Source organism: Peromyscus maniculatus, chromosome 7 (assembly GCF_049852395.1).
Source record: "Peromyscus maniculatus bairdii isolate BWxNUB_F1_BW_parent chromosome 7, HU_Pman_BW_mat_3.1, whole genome shotgun sequence".
Lineage (NCBI taxonomy): Eukaryota > Metazoa > Chordata > Mammalia > Rodentia > Cricetidae > Peromyscus > Peromyscus maniculatus.
This window is the reverse complement of record NC_134858.1, coordinates 10,811,426-10,830,925: the sequence shown is the minus strand read 5'-3', so window position 1 is coordinate 10,830,925 and position 19,500 is coordinate 10,811,426. Positions and strand designations below refer to the sequence as shown.

General features: G+C 48.5%; 1 long non-coding RNA gene across 1 annotated transcript; it reads right to left on the bottom strand.

The window, feature by feature from the left end:
• Positions 1-1,636: 1,636 nt before the first annotated feature.
• LOC121831049 (uncharacterized) lies at positions 1,637-6,591 on the bottom strand. Its single transcript, XR_006074441.2, has 3 exons — positions 6,477-6,591; positions 4,102-4,426; positions 1,637-2,358 (listed from the first exon to the last, which is right to left on the bottom strand). It is a non-coding gene; the product is annotated as an uncharacterized LOC121831049 (long non-coding RNA).
• Positions 6,592-19,500: the final 12,909 nt, after the last annotated feature.

Genomic DNA, 19,500 nt, shown 5'->3' with positions numbered 1-19,500 from the left:
CAAGCTGACTCCTCACACCACTGTGCTATATTCCAGTTGTGAGCATAAGATATACAGACCAAGATCTGTAGACAAGGCCCATCAGAAAAAGAGCTGAAAAGCCACAGCGAGGCCAAGACATGCTGTGCAGGACAGAGGAAGTCTAGGGAATTTGCTTTGAATATTTATAGATTTGCATCCAGTTATCTTAGCCCAATGCCACTGAGTCATGATTTAGCCCACACCTCTCTCCTAGTCTGCTTCAGCCACTCCCTGTCTGGATCCCCTGCTGCTCTGCCTCTGTGGAGTGAATCCACTAAGCAGACTCCAAACCTCCTTGAGGGCGCTTTACTGTGGCAAAAGGGAAAGGAGTGATTCCAATGGTGTTTCAGCTTTATGCATGACGAGGGGATGCATGTACTCAGGTGCCAATGCTGTGTTGGTCTGTGGTCAATTCTGCTTCTCAAGTTAAAAGAAGGAAATGTCATCAGGTTAACCGGTTCTGTGTTCGGTGTGAGTCTTCCTCCGATCAGCCCCAGTTCTTCCAGGACCTCATTAGAGCCCACATTTGGTTTCTCAGATCTGGAGAAAACTGTCAGAACCAACACTCCACAGTCAGCCACACTCACTCTGGCTGAGACGCCCTCCTCTAAGTTAGGGCCCAGAAGCCATGTTAGGTGGGAATTATGCTATGATCTCTGAAGATAACAAATCTTCTCTTAGACAATTCCAGAAGGTTCCTGATATGATGACTGGCAGCCGGGGGTCACTGAGCACTGGTGAGTAAAGCCTGTGCCTGTTGGGTTTGTTTGCTCCTTAGTGACGTCATTGGGCTTTGCCCAAGGCCGCACAGGATGTTAATGAACTTGTCTTGATGCATCAACCCCACTCCAGTACGCACACTGCAGTATGCACACTTAAAGCCACCTCAGCTTTCTCTCATATATTTCACCCCCAGATAAAGAGGCCATGATGGACCGAAGTTCACCTTGGTGAACTGATGGACTTGTTGGAGTTACTTGCAGGGATGTGGGTGAGGGGCTACCTCCAGGAGCAGGACTGACTCAAAAGCATCTATACTGCTGGAAAGACGTCACATTTGATAAACAACAGTGTGGGTTCATAGCAAATGCAAGATCATAAAAAGAAAGGGAAAGACCCCGGACAATATTGTTTCAAAGATAAGCTATTGGATCCTGGACCAAGTCTAGATGGGGATGAAGGAATAAATGCAAACTCTGGTTCTTGGGTTATAGGACAGTGATGTAGAGAAATCTGGAGATGCACGCAGAGCCTCCCCTCTTCTAAGGGGTCCATTAGGAACAGACTAGGTCACCATGTATGCTATTGTGTTTATGCTGAGCATGAGAGAGTCGAACCCCTAACCAGGCTGTGAAAGTGAGGCTGATGGCCAAGGAGTCCCACACACCCATCGCCTTTAAGGGGCCGAGCAGAGGCTGAAGTGAGCTTTAGTCATGCTGTAAGAGTTCCTCCACTTCTGCTTTAAGAAGGAGAAGCCATCTGCAGACACAGGGTTCTACTCTCACCAAGGCGTGGCTTTCCCCTTTGGCTAGTGCCCTCATGAACTAGCCACATTCCTGCAGGGACCCTTATGTCCTGAGCCTCCCGGCCAACTCTGTTGCTCCTGCAACCCCTTGATGCTAGTCCTGGCAATCTGGAATCCACCTCTAACTAGGATCTCCTTCCACCCTCTGAGGAATATCCTGTATGCTCCTATTCATACACGTGCTCAGCTCTCCAATCACCCACCACTGCCCCAGACTACAGAAGTCCCTGTCTATCTTCTGGGGTTTGTCCTACAGCTTCTGGAATTGTCTGCACTCCATCCTTCCTGCCCCAAAGCACACACTCATTAACATCTCCCCAAGAGTTCCAGGCATTTCTAAGGCATCATTCCCCTCTAAATTCTTAGTCCCCTCCCGTACATTCCAAAGGAAATACTCTACACTTTCCCTACAAGGCTTTCTTTATAATCGTAACTTTCCTGTCCTTTCCTGCCTAGAAAAGGATTGGTGATATTGTATAGGACAAGGTACCCTTTGAAGATGATTAAACAGATTGAGTCCCCCTTACAATACAAATACATTGTTAATTACAAAAATTGCGGTAAGCTGGTTAAGAGAGCGGCTCCATTTTGTGCAAACTGTAATTGCAGGCATTCCAAGAGATGTTAATCAAACCCTTACCAGGTTTTAGGCAAAACTTACCAACAGAGAGGGTAGAGGAGAAGACATCTGATTTGTGATTAGAGAGAATCAACTACGCAAGGAAGCGAGCTTTCTGCTGCTTGTGTGGATTGGTGCTCCTCCCAAAACCCTGAGAGTGGTTCCAGGTCACTCAGGGAGGTGATGAAGGAATCTGCTCAAAACGAAAAACCCACACACTAAAACCAAACCAAACCAAAGCACCAAATCCAAAATATGGCACAGAATTTACGACTGTCATTTAAAATAAAAAGTTCTAATCTAGTGCTTAAGAAAACACGGTGTTGTTCCTGAGGCCCTGGGTTAGAGTTCCCGCATGGACATGGGCTGTTTAGCCTGTCCTTGATTTCAGTTCAAGGGATCTGGCGCCCTCTTCTGGCCTCCATGGGCACTGCACACATATGGTGCTCCATCCATGTATGCAAAACTCTCCTACATGTTAAATAAAACACAAAATTTTCAACCCCTGTGATTGTATGTACCGCCTGCGAGACGTTTTTAAAGATAATTTTAAGAATCCATAAAACTCAGCTCTCTGTGGAGAACTGATAGCCCCGCAAACTCAGCAGCTGTTGCTGGTGGGGCTCTGGTGACCCCAGCGTGAACTCATGAGGGTTTTGTAATAACTGGCTTCCCCTGCCTCTGAGATCACCAGCCTGTTAAAAACATGGTGTCAGCGGGAAACCCAAGGGGGCTGCTGTTGATTTTCCCTGATGTTGTTTTTGAAACAGACTTGACCCCAAAGAATCATTGCTGGTGTTTTTCTGAATTTCACACGATAGGGTAATTTTTCTTTTTCTTTTCAGTTTTGTCTTGTTTTGGTTGTTCTGGGAGCTAGGGGCTTAATGATGAGTTAACAAACAAGACCTAAGCAATAGCCTGAAAGACCTCTGCTGGCCCAGTTCCAGAGTTAGGCAGGCCCTCCCTCCTGCTCTCCCCTCTGCCCTCCCCTCTGCCCTCCCCTCTGCCCTCCCCTCTGCCCTCCCCTCTGCCCTCCCCTCTGCCCTCCCCTCTGCCCTCCCTTCCTTCCTTGAAGAGATCAGTAGGGACAGTGACGTGTGTGCAAGAGTCCAACTTCAGGATCTGGATCAAGGAGCCAGGGCACCCGAGAACTGCCACTCGGAATCACATGGTGGTGCCCAGAAAACCCAGAAGCAGGCTCCAGAGCTCGGGTACCCGAGCTCATGTAAGCGGTGTGCAGTGAGGGCGGCCTTAGAGGGAATACCTGCCTCCTCCTGCTGTCACTGTACATATGAAACCCTGTAGAGACGCCCACGTGTTTGCCTCTGACATGGCCATTGCTGCTCTTCCTGGAGTAGATAGGGCTTAAAACTATTATTGGATTATGAAACTATGAAACTATGAAAATCTATGACCACACAGAAAGCTTGTCTGGGACAGATGCCCACTAACCATGGACTAGGAGGTGCTGACTGTGTCCAGGACTTGGAGCTTGTAGGCAGATTGCATTTTAAAAGGTTAGTAATCGCTGACAGAATTAATCCATTCGCCTGAGTTATCTCATTTAATTTTCTGAACACCCCAGGAGGTGGCATTATGGTTCCAGTGTAAAAAACTGTGCCTTAGTGGCTAAAAACAACATAATTACGTTTCTTGGTTGTCGGTTTCTGGGCTTAGCAGGGCTCTTCTTTTGGGGGGGGGGGCTCTTATGGAACTGCAGTCAGGTGGCAGCTGGGGGGGGCTGTAGGCATCTGAAGGCCAAGGTGGAAGGATGCCCAGGAAGGTCCACTCACTTGGCTGCCATTGCCACCAGCTGCCCACTGGCACGGTTAACCAGTGCACCCCACACAGCATCTCTTGGAGCATGAGTTTCTCACAGCTTGGTGCCCGGGTTACCAGAGAGAAAATTCCAAAAGATCCAGACAAGGAGGCTCACCTTGTTTTGGATATCCCAGAAGAATATTCTATGTAGTGCAATGACTGAGCAGGTCAGGCCAGCCCAGATGATGGGCAGTCTCTGTCTAGTGACGGAGGATGGATGATGGAGGCTTTCTGAGGAGCAGCTGGGATTGGAAGAAATTCATGGAGAGGTGGATCGGCCACAGGCAGGTAAGGAAACTTCAGGATGAATTATCCAGGTTTGATGAAGTGTTTGAAATCAGCTAACTCCAGAGCTCTCTGGTCTTCTGACGGGGGCGACTTTATGTAGGGCGGAGCTCTCAGATCTGAGTTACGGAGAGGACATTCTTCTCAGGGCTATGCTGCATTCATAAACACGAGGAAAAATACATATTAAAAAAAACTTGGTGCAGTAGAAACCTGAACTGAGTAGAATGTGTGGTGTGTTCAAGAGCCATCCCAGAAGGGGTGCTGGAGCATCCCTTGCTCAGTGCTCTGGATGCTCGCACACAATACAAAAATGAGTCCTCATAGAAGCCCTTGTCTCCTGGTGGCAAACGAGATTTAGAAAGATTAAAAACTTGTCCTAAATCACAAAACCAGGGTTGACCGTAGGCATTTCCTACTTTGTGGGTACGCTTCCTGAGAATCACTGAGGAGTGAGAAATGAGTTAATGGGGGATACTCGGAGGAAGTTTACAGAGTACTCAGGGGCAGCAGGAGGGAAGCAACCCACCAAAAAAAAAAAAAAAAAAAAAAAAAAACCTGGAAAAACAAGACAAAACAGGGTTCTGAGGACCAAAGCCTTGGAAAGGGAAGGTCACAGATAGACATGAAGGTGGCCTGTGCCACAGCCATAGCGAATTTAGCAGACTCCATGGCTCTGAAGCTGGGACAGCCCTTCTGAATTGTCTTAGCAGTATCAAGGGCCTGCACCGTTGACACCAACCCAGTTCCCAGTACAGGCGACAGGGCAAATGGCTGCTGAGTAAATAATATAGCCAGTGAAGGTGCCATCCTAGGAGGGAGTTGTAGCTGATGTGTCTGGGCAGTCAGTCATGGCCCTAGACATGCGGACAACAGTATTTACGCCCCAACTCCCAGACAGTTCTCAAAGGGTAGGCCAGGTCTCCTAGCTCAAACAGAACACCAAGGCAGTGTTCTAAGTGCCTTCTCACAGCCTGCACAGGGATTCCTCAGGGCAGCCTGGGGCATTTTAATGACTGTGAGCTGAATTTGTTTTTCTCCAGGGCTCCAAATTGTGGCCACACAACTACACAGATTCACTGAAGCAGTGGTTCTCAAACTGTGGGTTGTGCAGGGTCACCTGAGATCACCAGGAAAGATAGTTACATCATGATTCATAACTGTGTCAAACTCACAGTTCTGAAGTAGCAATGAAAACAATTTTATGGTTGGAGTCACCACAACATGAGGAACTGTATTAAAAGGTCACAACATTAGGAAGATTGAGGACCACTGCTCTCAACTGTAAATAGTTCAGGGACAAGAGTCCCTCATAGAGGCTGGCGGTGGGAGGCTGTGAACAAACAAGTCAGTCACAAGGGTGTCATCTTCGGAGGCTAGCATGCAGAGAGGAAGAAATGAAACAGAGCACACAGGCCTTTGCCAGACCCCATCCTTCAGTCTGTGGCTGGCCCAGCCTCCCCTTCTTAAGCTGTGGGGAACCAGAGGAAGCCGGTGAATGAAGAATCAGGGGTCGGTGGGGAAGAAGAAAAGATGAAATTGAGGTTTTCTGGGTGAGAAAACAAGAAAGAGAAGAAGAGAGTTGAAGGGAAGAGAGGAGGGGACACATTTATCAGGAGGGAAGAGAGGAGGGGACACATTTCTCAGGAAAGAGTGGCAAGAAGTTCCAAAGGGTTGCCAGAGAGCATTGTCCTGCCCTCTGCACCCAGACTCCCTTGACTGCCCTGTCACTGGGTCCCTGTCTACCTTCCTGTCCCCTCTAAATAGCCGCAGATCAAGGCTGGCATGTTGTCACTGGTAGTCACGCTCCAGGGCCGGGTGTTTCTTGTCATCTTAGGCAAAGAGTTGGAAAGTTAGGCACCACACAGGTTTGTAAGAGAAGCAAGGTGATTTATCTGGGGTGGACAATTAGTCCAGGAAACACAGCAGACTGACAGTGGCCATAGACTGATGGGGAGTGGGAAGATGCCGTTTTCTGTGGCACATAGAACTGGAGTCAAGGAACGTCTGCCAGGGCTTTTGGAGGGCTGGGATGGAAAGGGAACAGTGTCTCAGTGGCATTATTCCTCATCTCTGGGCATGGTGGAAGATGCATGCATCTGTATCTGTCTAGATTCCTATAGTCATAACTCTGTTACCTGCGTATCTGTCTCATTGTCTGTGTCCGCATGGATGTACATCGATTTCACCATTAGCTGTACTTACCTGTACCTTTGTCCTCCCTGGTTAATTTCTGCAAGCCAGACAGCACTGTGTTTGCGACTCCTCTGTCATTTATTGGCAGCAGACCTTGCACAAATTTTCCATCCTGCCCGGGGGTCCCTGTCAGCAAGAAGTCAAAGGCTGCAGTACTCAGTACAGGCGAAGCCCCATCCAGCCTCCCCCAGTGTCATAAGAAAGGTCTATTTTCTTTCCAGGCAGAAACCTCCAAGAAGAGTGGGGCTTGCACTTTCTTTGGCATCCTAGAAGAGATGGGAGCCCAGGGTGTGGCCAACCGAATGTGGCCAGAACAGGATATTCTTTTCCTTGAAGGCGGAGAGGACAAGGCCTGGCTGCCTGAGAGATGTCCTTCATCCTAACTCACAATGACTGCACCCAAACAATACCTTTGTTAAATTCGAGCCTATGGGCTTGCGGGGGGGGGGGGGGGAGCCATAATAGTTCATTTTCTCAGGAGTAGGAGCTGACTTGGTTGGTGACCTTTACACACAGTGGGGATGTGGACACCTGCAAATTCAGAGGTCAGAGTTGAGAAAGAATGAAACCCTCCAATGCAGATGCAAGCAGATGCAAGCACACTCTTGAGTGTGTGGCTGTACCTTGTGCAGGGCCTGAGAGTGAACAGTGTTTGCCTGCAGTTGCAAAAGACACAGAGACTACTACGTATGCATTCACACACACACACACACACACACACACACACACACACACACACACACACACACACATCCACATGGGATGGGGACTCAGAGGCCCTTGAATAGCATCTCTCGGTTCCTAGGAGGTCTCGGTGGAGAGAGCATCCCTGCTGGGATATGCACAGTCGACCTGAGTCTCTCTGGGTTGTTCCCTGCTGATGGGGAACAACAGGGCTGCCCACAGGGCATTGCAGATCTAGGACAAAGTGTTTGTCCTCAGCTGTGATTGAGCTGCCATGCCTGGCTCCTGGCACATGCTGAGAGGGCAGAGCTATGTGAGTCCCAGTGTTTCTTCTGCTCCCCTGTCCAGCTCCGGAGACACACAGCAGGGGTGAGATGGAAAGGGTTAAGAATGGCCGGTGGGATAGTGGGCCCAAGTCCTCTTATTTCCATCCTTTCCTTTTCTTTGGATTGGAGCCTTGGATAGCAGTGTGCATGCCTGCCCACCTTGACGGTCCTCGCCTTGGTAGGCTGACTGAGATGAGAAGGCTGGTGGTGGAGCCGCTTGCTGATTTGCATCTAGACAGTGCCCCTGGGGGTCCCCAGGCATGCCTGACAGCAAGGGGGTGCTCTCAGATCGGGAGATAGATGCAGTGAAGGTTGAGTCCCACCAGACTCTGGCAGCCTACCAACTTCTGTCAAGGTGGCCAGACAGCACTCTGAAAGCTGCCACAGTGCCCTCTTTACTGTGGAGCCTCTGAGCAATCCCAGGCCACCAGGGAGCAGCCTGGACCTACACAGCTGTTCTCTACACTCTTGCACAGTGAGTGCATTTCCCAGCTCTACCTGCAGAGGGCATGCTTAGTCCAGGTTTCTGTGTGTGCCCTCGGCATCGTTCTTCACTCTACCCCCAGCAAAGTGGGACTTGAGCATCTTCCAGGTGGCTGTCCCTCTTCTCTGCATGGCTCCTCTTTCCTGCCCCTCTCAGGGCAGCATGGGGCATCCTGCGCTGGGTCTAACTGGCCAGGCTCTCCAAGAAGTGTCTGTCCTTGTCACTAGTAAAGCCCAGGTAAACTGGCTGTGTGGAGGGGACTGTTCTTTTGTCTCTCCTTCCTTTTAAGAATTGTTTACATTTTTAAGTAGCTGAAAAGTTTCCAGCATAAGGTAAGAGGGACAGAGAAAGGTTGTGTGTAGTGTGTGTGTGTATCTGTGTGTCTCTGTGTGTGTCCATGTGTCCGTGTGTGTGTCTCTGTGTGTGTCCGTGTCTGTGTGTCCGTGTGTCCGTGTTCGTGTGTGTGTGTGTGTGTGTGTGTGTGTGTGTGTGTGTGAGAGAGAGAGAGAGAGAGGGGGGGGGGCAGGGGGAGGGAGGGAGGGAGGGAGGGAGGGAGTGCCTGCCTGCAGAGGCCTTTGCTGCCTGCTGTGGTAACAGCAGTGGCTGTGGGCAGAACTGACTGTCCTCTGGATGTCCTCATGAGTTTCCTCTTAAAATGATTCTTCTTGGCAATTAAGGGCTCATATGATTGTTTTTATCATTCAACACATATTTATGAAATATCTACTATGTGCCAGTTAAGGAGGCCTTGCTGGGCCTGTGGTCAGACCCTGAGTGTCACACTCTGCTGGAAAGGGGCAGTTGGATAGAGCTCCACAGGCGTGGCAGATGGTGGATTCAATGGGAAAGCAGGGGAGAATTGTCCTTGGATATTTAGCAGCAGATGGAAATTGATATTCACAATCTGAAGGCCAGAGTAGTGATGAGAGAGAGAGAGACAGAGAGACAGAGACAGAGACAGAGACAGAGAGACAGAGACAGACAGCTGAACCTTGAACCATGTTTAAGAGCCGTGCTAGATTTGAAAGGTCCCCTGCCCCATGACGTACGGGTGCATTAAGAACAGCTCTGAGAAGGATGGAGAGCCTTGACCAAGACTGGACAACTTTGGACAAGAGAGTAAAGTGGTTTAATTTTGGATATTTTTAAGAAAAGCAACTAAAAAGGTTGATTAAGCAGACTTCTGCCTGTAGAGAGCCCAGCTAGAAGTGGGAAGTGAGTTGTCAGGGTTTAGGTGTGGGCTGGAAGGGCTTCCAGGACTACTGTGGTTGATGAGGGGACTTGAGGAAATCCAAGCTCTGGGACAGTGGTTCTCAACCTGTGGGTCGCAACCCCTTTGGGGGTCTCATATCAGATATTTATGATTCACAACAGCAAAATTAGAGTTATGAAGTAACGACAAAAGTAATTTTGTGGTTTGGGTGATCACAACATGAGGAACTATACTAAAGGATCGCAATGTTAGGAAGGTTAAAAACCACTGCTCTAGAGGGTTAGTTTATGTGCCTCAGAAAGGAACTGTGTTAGACAATGTAGTGTAAATGCCACTTCTAAAACTGATACAACAAATGGAAACATACATAAAAGGAGTGCAGGTCACAAAGTGCCTTGTGTTTGGGTAGAAAAGCTGGGTAGTCTACCCAATTAGTAAGTAGAGAAACTGGAGTTTTATAAGTCCAAGCAGTGTAGGCCATGGGGCAATGTGGGAGTCTGCTGGAGTCCAGCTTCGACCTGTTCTCACCTATTGAAGGGTTCATGGGTGGAGGAGAGAGGAGTGAGGAAATATTAGGTAGAAAGATAGAAAGAGATGATAAGAAAGACAGAATAGCTTTGGGAGGGCCCTGGATCAATACCTAGCCACCCAGAAATTTATTCAAAAGGACTTTTTATAATATGCCAAGGGGAGAGGCAAAAGACCTCCCCCTTGCAAGATCAAAGCACACCACACAGCCAAGTGTAGACCCTTCCAAACACCTGGTAACCATGCCCGTGGCCAAATCATCTCCTTATGCAGCCCTGCTATGTAAAGCAAGCTCAGATTCTCTGACCCTGAGTCAAGTCTCACTAGGAAGCCTCTGTGGGCCTCCATGGGGTAGGGGTGGCAAAGCTTATATCCTATTACCCACTCGTCAAAAAGCCAGGCAGGCAGTTCAGAAGAGACATGGCTTCCACAGCATGGGCATGGCAGGTAGTGTGGCCTGGGCTCACTGTTAGACTCACGCAGTGTGTGAAAGATGTGTCCACCTTGGCATTCCGGGGGAACAAGAAAAGTCTCTTGTCTTACTCGGGAGTTGCATCTCTGTGCTAGGGCTGCTGCTTTGTCTGCCACACAACCCTGTCAGCTGCCTGCTCTGTGTTCATCCTTCACTACCTCTCATGGCACCCCACCTGCCTACTCCATAGAAAATGGAGCCCCCCTCATGGCTGTGTGGCTCTCTCACAGGTCTGCACTGGACTTCTTCCTTGATATCTTTCCTTTTGTTTGTCATATCCCAAATGGGCAAGGTTGCCAGATTTAGCAAAGGGGGAAATAGATGCTCTTTAAATTAAAACTTTAGGCAAAAAAAAAAAATTGTATGGTCCATACTTCTATTTTTAAAATTGTTCATATGGAATTCAGTTGTCCCTGGGTGTCCTGTATTTTCACCTGGGAACCTCCTATGGGAATGGCAGTTCTAAAACTCTTTCCACCATTCTAAACCTTCCAATGGTTCCTACTGTTTCTATGGCGGAAGCCAGGAACTCAGGTTCATGTAGGTACTTAATGCAAAGATCCGAGTGGGCAAGAGGGAGGCAAAGTGTGTTTGAAGGTAAGGTAGAAGCAGAGCAACTATTTTCCCCATCCCAGATATTCACATGTAGATTTAAAAACTATATAATGATTCTCAACTAAAGCAAAACACACACACACACACACACACACACACACACACACACACACACACACACCACATACCTACCCTCTTCCCACCCACACCCAACAAGTACACACACAGTTGTCAGAGCGCCAAGATTCCCAGTGGAAACCTGGACTAAGCCAAACCACTTGGCCTTACTTGTAGGTCCTGGTTTGGGCTCTTTGCCTCTTTCTCTCACTACTGTCCAGCTTGGACCCTTCTCTAGCTTTTCTCTACCAGCTGACCATGTTCAGCCCTCACAGTCATCTTCCTCTCATGCTGGTGCCTCTGCCACGCAGGACAACCATGCCCCTCCCCTCATGTTCTGTTTCCATGGTGAAAGTGCCCGTCTCTCTAGGGGCAGCTCCAGTGGCCGAGTCTTTCTCTCCAGCAGACATAAAAGGAGACAGTCCCACGGGGACTCGACCATGTCCTATGCCCTTTATGTCCAGAATCTCCCAGTGACAGAGTTACTTAAGGGCAGTGACCCTATCTTGTGAACTTTCAGATGCCACAGCGAGCATTGTTGCAACACATGCTCAGTGTGTGTTTACCATGAGTCTGAAAACTCATCACTGCATCAGCTGCAGCCTGGTGGCAAAGCTGGAGAGCAGGGGAGCCTCCTCCGCCAACACGTCCTGGCCACACCTGTCCCCTCCCTACTCTTTCAGGCAGTTTCCAAGTCAGAGCTTCCAGCCCAAGTTGTTTAAGCATTGGCTTAAATGATGGTTCATGTAGAGCCCAACCTTGAAAGATGGTTCTTTTTAAGGCTTCATTCCTGTTGGGCACATGTAGTAAGCCAGACATGGAGCTTTGAAAAGAATTCCATTTTGGCAAAGTCTGCCTTCTCATTCTGAGGAGGGAAAATGCCCAAGGAACACTGGAGACTCGGAGACTGTTTATATAGGTCCGAGTCCTGGAAAAATGAAAACTAGACATTAAACTTGGCGAAAGAAACAGGCCCAGGCCAGGTGAGCTCCAGTTTTGCTAACTCTGAAGGCTTTAAATGTATCACCTTCTCTGATTTGTTGGCCCGTCTAGCGACATTCTGGCTGGTGTGAGCTGGGCAAGGCTGGCTGCCAGCTCCAGGACTGGTGTGCAGCCAGCTGTGACTTCAGAGAACTCCCTCTTCAAGGCTTCCTCCAACCCCAGATATCTCCGCTGCCTCTGGGAGCTGTGTGGCCAGCCAGAGCCCCTCTGCAGGTCAGGTGGCCCTTTCCCCTCAGAGCACAGTCATTCCACGGGAAGAGGTGTCTGGAGAAATGCGGCTTCTGTGTAGCGTCAGGCCGAGCTGCGCAGGACAAACCCGGCAGTGGAGTCTCAATCAGACACACCAGAAGTAGCTCTTTATTGCCCACCAACTTCCACGAGGCCATACCAGGCCCCTCGGATAGGACTGTAGTGGAGGGATTGGGAATCACGGGCAGCAGACTAGCATGTGTTGGGGGAATGGGTCTCCTGGGTTAGTGGTATTCTTTCAATCACCCTGTGTTAGTGTCTGGTGGGCAGAAACTTGCATACACCTGTGTGCCAGGTGCTAGGAGAGGAGCTGCAGAAAATGAATAAAATATGGATGTGACTAAAATACAGTCCCTAGATGTCTCACTCAATGGAGGAGATGGGCATGGGTGCCATGGGCACTGGTGTTGGCAGCACAGTACCGTGGTTCAGTGGTTCAGAGCACTTACCTGGTGTCAGACAGCCTGGCTTGGCCACTGATGGGCTGTGTGCCATTGAGCTGGTCACTCAGTTTCGTTTATCTTGTGTTGTGTATCCTAAGATCGCGCTCACTTCAAAGCTTGGGACCTTGATGCCTGGTGCTGTTTATCGTTCACACTTGTACGAGGTGGAGGAAGGGTGTAGGTGCAGAGAAAGGAGCAGCTCCTTGGATAAGGTGGGGTGCAGGGGCTCCAAAGAGGAGGTGGCATTTGCTTTGTACCCTGAAAGATGAGCAGGGGAGTTCAGAAGACTTGGATTCAGGGAAAACCGGGGCTTGGGGCATGTGGTCAGGGAGAAGACCGCAGCTGTGGGCGAGGCCGCACACATGCAGGATGGGGGAGTGAGAGCCTGCCCTGGCTCCGAGAAGAGCCTGCCCTGGCTCCGAGAAGAGCCTGCCCTGGCTCCGAGCAGGTTGGGAAGAGCCTTTTCATTGCTCCTATAAAGGTGAAGAAGGAAGGCAAAGTGTTTTAAGGAATTAAAAACAAACATCATCTACCCAGGGTCACTGAACCAGTTGGTAGAGCTTGGAATTTGAGGTGGGGTCCTGTCACACTGAACAATCCTGCTGCCTTGAAGATCTGCCACCCATGTGTCCAGTTGGATTGGGCTGCAGTGCATCAGACCATACTTCTCAAGAATTAAAGGAATCTAGAATGCAGGTGACATGGGCCTTGCTGAATCAGCATCAAGATTTAGTCTGGGGTGTGTTTCAGACACCCAACAAAACTGTTAGGCTCTATCCAGATGGCTCGGGCCCCAGTAAGTATGACCATCTGACTGTCTAGTGCTCTGAGCATAAAAATCACCATGGCAACCACTGTTACCTTCGCTTTGGTGTTGGCTTGGCATGGCTGAGAGAGACCCCATACTGGCTGAGTAATTTTGCTTTAACCAAGGGTTTTGTTCCCTTAGGGGCCCACCATGGACCACTTTGTGCAGGCTCCAGGCCTGGGGAAGAGTCCAGCTGCCAGTAATCAGCAGGCTGAGAGTTCTGCTCTACCTGGGTGAAATCCAGGGTGAGCAAGATGCTGGCCTGACAGTAGTGAGTGGTGGCAGCCAGCAGGGAGAGCACTGGCAGGTGGCATTCTATTGTTACAGTCCTCCTGTCTGATGGGATATTAGGACCCTTAATCCTACAAACATTGTAGCCCCTTTGCAGGCCTTGGTATCAGAACCCTGGGCTCCTGGCAGTGACCAGTGTTACAGGGCCCAGCTCTCTGGAGCTCTCCTGGTGGGCAGGGCCTGCGTGTTCTCCTCTCTGGCTCTTCACAGCCTTTTATCAGTGCTCTGCTCTCTCACGGCCTCTACTGCTCTTCTTTTCCCGCCCTGGTTGCTCTGAAATTGTTATCATCAAGGCTGCCCGACCCTTCAGTATATACTACCCGGATTAGCTGAAGTGCTGGCCTGCCCAGGACTGTGCCTGAGAGTTGGCCACCTGCTACCCCTTGGGAGCTGGAGCAGTCAGCTGACTGCTCAGGATATGGGCACCAGAATTTGTACCAGTGGGATTGCTGGCCACTAGGTGGCATGCAAGCAAGCAGACAGGGTCGCCAGTGGACAGGGTGCACCGCAGAAGGCCAGTCACTGCGGGAGTTTCAGCTGTCCAGCAGTGTTACTAATGGACGTAAGCCAGGCCGTTTGGGCGCATACTGATGGGGACTGAAAGCTGGGCAGTAGTGGTCCCAGCTGCTGAGCCTACCTCTCCATGAGCTGTCCAAGTCCACCACTGCTGCCCCCTCTGTGCTGCCTCTGCTCCCAGCCAGCTACGCACAAGAAGGCGTGTATGTGTGGGGAGATAGATAGATCGATAGAGAGATAGATGGAGAGATGGATGGATAGATAGATAGACAAATAGACAGATAGACAGATAGACAGACAGACAGGGCCCATCCTTTACTAGGCCTCATATTATAACACCTAAGCAGATAGCACAGGAAAATGTCTCTCAAGGGGTGTTTGGACCAATCACTGCCATTTGTTTGGGTCAACCATAGCTTTGTCTCTTAGCACCAATCAGTCATTAATGCTTGTGGCTTTGGACCAATCACAGCCTTAGTCCTTAGCAACTCCTTAGTCACCTTTGTCCCTTCACTCTGGAAAGTGCTCCTTCTTTTTTTCCCTCCCTCCTAAGGAGGAAATGGTCCATCTAGGCTTGCGATTATAGGAAGGTAGACACAACTGTTTCAAATGGGCCTGGCAGGAGCTGCCTTCAGGAGTGGTGATCAACTGGAATGGTTGGGATCGTTTGAAGAAGTCATGGAGAGTTCTGGCTAGCTGTTATTGGCAGAAGGGTAGCCCCACTGAGCATTAGGCATCATGGTAGGCCTTGCTTAAGATAGCACAGGAAAGAAGTGAGAATCCAATACCTGGGGATCAGAGTCCAATTGCCCTTTCCCAACATCATTTCTTATTTACAGGAACATGAGTAGCAGGTGCTTACACCATAAACATATGAACTACCAAATAGTTTCAACAGATTTTAACCATGTTTTAACCATGCTTAATATCTCACCCGGTACCCAGGGAATGCTTAGTCCTCCCATCTGTCTCAACTGGGCCAGGGTCTGTGATGGCTCCTTCACCCATCATATTCATAGACTCCTTCTTTGGTTGTTCTGAGTGGATTCTTCAGCTGTTCTGGTATTTTTGGAGACACTCACTGGTCAAGTCACTTAGTCATTCTGAACTGGGGAGGGAAGACCTTGCAGTGGGTGAGGAGGCAACATGTAGAGGGGATTCCCATCTCCATCACTTTTGATGCCAGGAGATGAGACACTACCACAGACCCTACAGCACTTACTATGGGGGCACCTGGCACTCACTAGCATCCTGGTGCGTCCGGACTGAATGGCTTGCTTTAACATTTAATCTTATTTCTTGTCTTTCCCCTTTGCTTCAACACATAAGTGAGGTAGCTTTGTGGCCTTCTTGCTTTTTCTCCTCCATTTCTGTTCCCTCCACCCTAAGTTCCATGTGAGCACCACATCTCCTCCATTCCCTGTTGCAGCCAGCATGGGGACAGGTGTGGTACAGGCCCTTTTCTCTGCATCACTGGTCCTTCCATTCCTTGGTTCTTTCCACTTGTCCTGTTTCCCTAAACCCCATATACAAAGCCTCCATTAGTCTACTTGATATCTTTGCCCAAGCCTTAAAGCCATCTCAGATTCCCAGATATTCCCAGACAAGTGGTGTTTTATGGAATCCCTATACTTTGAGTCTTGTCCGATGTGAGAGATTCTGGGAAAAGAGACATTTGCTGAGATGGACTTTCTTCCCACCTTCTCCCCAAGGTAAGGGAAGCTTACCTTAGAAGCTATAGTTTGATTTATAACTTTTTTATATAGAAAAGCCCCCACCAACAAAGTGCATTAATTTAAGGCTTTCCTGAATCTTGTAGTCCCTATTCCTAGGTGAGAATGGATTAATGGACCTCACCTCTTATTTATTAAATCATATGGCCTTTTTTGGACTAAAAAAATTATTTTTTTTAAAATTAAAAATATCAAGTTAGCCAGAGAAGAAAATTATCTCATTGTTTGGAGCACATATTATCTTTTTACATCTTAGTAAAGTGTCATGTAGATAGCATATGACAATAGTCATTTATACCTCTGGTCAAGAAGCCTGGGCTGAATTAAGGTGGTGCACTTCAGTATAAAAATGAGAGAAGCCAGGCGGTGGTGGCGCACGCCTTTAATCCCAGCACTCGGGAGGCAGAGGCAGGCGGATCTCTGTGAGTTCAAGGCCAGCCTGGGCTACCAAGTGAGTTCCAGGAAAGGCGCAAAGCTACACAGAGAAACCCTGTCATGAAAAACAAAAACAAAAAAAAAAAAAAAAAGAGAGAGAGAGAGAGAGAAAGCGTCTGGGTCTCTGGCCCTACTGAGGCAGGGTCTGTGTTGATGTCCATGGCTCCTGTTACCATTAAAGGCCATGTGAATGCCTTAGGTCTGGGCCACCACCTGGAGCCATGTTTATTATGTCTGAGGGCCACCTTGCTACTGGAGCCATGCCTATCTGAGTGGCCTGTGCTGCTACCTGGGGTGATGCACCCAGACCCGGCTGTTGTGGAGGACTATGTCTGCGTCCATGGTCCTACCACAGCTGGGGTCTGTGTTGAAGTCCGAGGCCTGTGTTACCACCAAAGGCCACATGAAAGCCTGGGGTAGAGGCTACAACCTATGGCCTTGTTGGTGTCCCAGGGCCATGCTGCCACCACAGCCATGCTGATCTGAGTGGCTGTGCTACCACCTGCTGCCATGGTGAGGGCCATGTCTAGGTCTGTGGTCCTGCAGCAGCTGAGGTCTGTGTTGGTATCTGTGGCCTGTGTTACCACAAGGGGCCATAGGGACTGTGTGTGATGAAATCAGAAAGCCATGCTGAGCCAGCCCCACCCTTCGCTGGCCCTGCCCCTTGCTGGTCACTGTAGCAAGAGATGCCCGACCCTCATGGGAGAGCTACTTCCCACCACCCCCACTCAGGAGAGATGGCCCCAACCCTCATCAAGGGTATGAGGAAACTGGCCCTGAGGCAAGGGCATAGAAGAGCTTGCCCTGCCCCTCACCTGAAGTGGGTGGCTTCAGTGGCCTGGACCAATCAGCTCAGCTGCCACACAGGCCTTGGCCTTGGGTTGGCCCACTCTAACATCTACCCCATCTAGGACTTGCTGGAGTTCATGAAGGGACTGGTCCTGTGGAATGATATGAACAGGATCTCCATGACTCAGGGTGGCAGAGGGATATCCGAGAGTTTTGGTGAGGGTTCAGTGATGGTGGGGTACCAGAAGCCACAGGCGATGGACCAAACCAATGACTTAATGCAATGAACATTTGCAAGTAAGGCTGATTGGACAAAAGGGTATACTATGTGACACACTGCAGCTCCCAATGCCACTAAGATGAATGAAGAGGTATTGGAGAGGCTGGAAAGATAGTGAAGAAAGGCTTTTTGTTTGTTTGTTTCTTTTTTAAAAGTTTCTTTTAGGGGGGACATTGTAATGGTAAGGGGTAGATATAGGAGAACCTGGCAGATGAGCAGAATTGGGATGCATGATGTGAAATTCTGAAAGAATCAATAAAGAAATTATGTTAATAAAAAAAATGTCAGAAAGCAGAGTTCAGAGTTCAGATTCTTAGATGACAAAGCCAATTCTTGGCTTTCTCCTCTGTAAAATCAAAGGGTCAGATCTTTTCAAGTTACTGTGAGGACTGAATGAGACTTTATACAGGACAGAACAAAACACACACACACACACACACACACACACACACACACACACACACACACACACACATAAAGTTGTTTGTAACCTTATAAAAGCCTTGAGAGTGTGGACTTTGAGTTTGGGATAATCTATTCCAGAAGGGCTGGTCTCAGTTGCCTGCCCTTTCTCCCCCTGGAGGTTGCATATTATAAAAAAAAAGACTCCAACCAGCAAGAAGCTGGTTCTGTTGACCCCTACTACAGTTGGAATGTGCCCCACGGAGGTATTTTGTCTTTGGGATGGATTCTTAGGACTTTCATTGGAAAGCCTTCACAAAAGACCCTAAACGTTCCTCCCGATTCTTCCTTGTGTGCTGGGAGCCTCGTCACCCCTCAACATTATACAGGCATCAGTTCCTTCCCATCCATTCTCCTTCCTACTTGACCTCAGTTCATAACACCATTTTCTGGGCTTTTTGACTATACATTCAAGTTCACTTGTGAGCAAAGAAACCAGTGCACATGACCTGATTCACCAAAAATGTTTCAGACAGGTACTTCTCTCATTCTGTGTGTGAAAATCAGAATTCATAGAGCTTAGATTACTCCCAGTGCCCGAAAGATACCAGAATATGACAAAAATGGGTTTTAAACAGTTCTGACCCTGTGCTGAGCACCCCTCCCATTCTAATGATGATGTTGGCAATAAGACACACTAACACTGACTTGCCTTTTCTGAGACAACCCTTTAAAAATAACAGTAGTTCTACATTCTGAACAACTTATGCATGCCACTGTAGATCAAGAGATAAGAAATCAATACCACTGGGAAAGACAGCAATTCCCACAACCCTCACATATCCTAGAGTACATGTTTCACTTGCTAAGCAGATGCAAAATGAAGTGAGAATATTCTTCACTAAATAATGAGAGAAAGTGGGGTCAGTTTTGCCAATTTTATTGAACCAATAAAATTCCTACTAATAACAATGAAATAAATTCTGCAGGTATAAACGTGATACAGTTTAACAAAACCCATTGTTCTGTACCTATAAATAGATTTTCAAAATGTCATAAAAAGTGCAGTTATGAATTGTTAACAGGTTAATACACAGTTCCTTTATTTCAGATGTGTTTGTCTTGATTCACTAACAGTTCCTTCTTTATCTGTTCAAATAATATTACCCATCCCTCAAAAACAAAAACAACAACAGCAGAACAAGAAGAGAGGCGGCGTTAAAGCACTAGGATAGTACACACAAGCTGGCCCGTTTGGGTCGGCTTTAGTCAGAACTGTCAAGTCAGCAACATAAGAACAAAATTAAGCCTACCTATACATACAAGAAGCTCTCATGGGTTCTGCCATCTCCAGAACTGCCAATGCATGCGGAGGGCATTATCAGTAACCACCATAGTCTACATCTACAGCAGGGTCTGCTCTGCTAGAACAAGGGTGAAGTGGCTGTTGATAAAGCTTGCTTTCAGAGTTGAAACTACAAAGAGGATGCTGCCACTTGACAGTGAACTTGTGGACCCTAAACTGCATCAATAGTCTATTGGAGAAAAGCTTATCCTAACTTAAACTGTATAGAGTAAGAGACTGATGTGTGTGTGTGTGTGTGTGTGTGTGTGTGTGTGTGTGTGTGTGTGTGTGTGTGTAGCAGTCTTCAAGATCATGTCATCCACCTTACGTGAGTCCAAAGTCACGTGCTTCATAAGGAAAA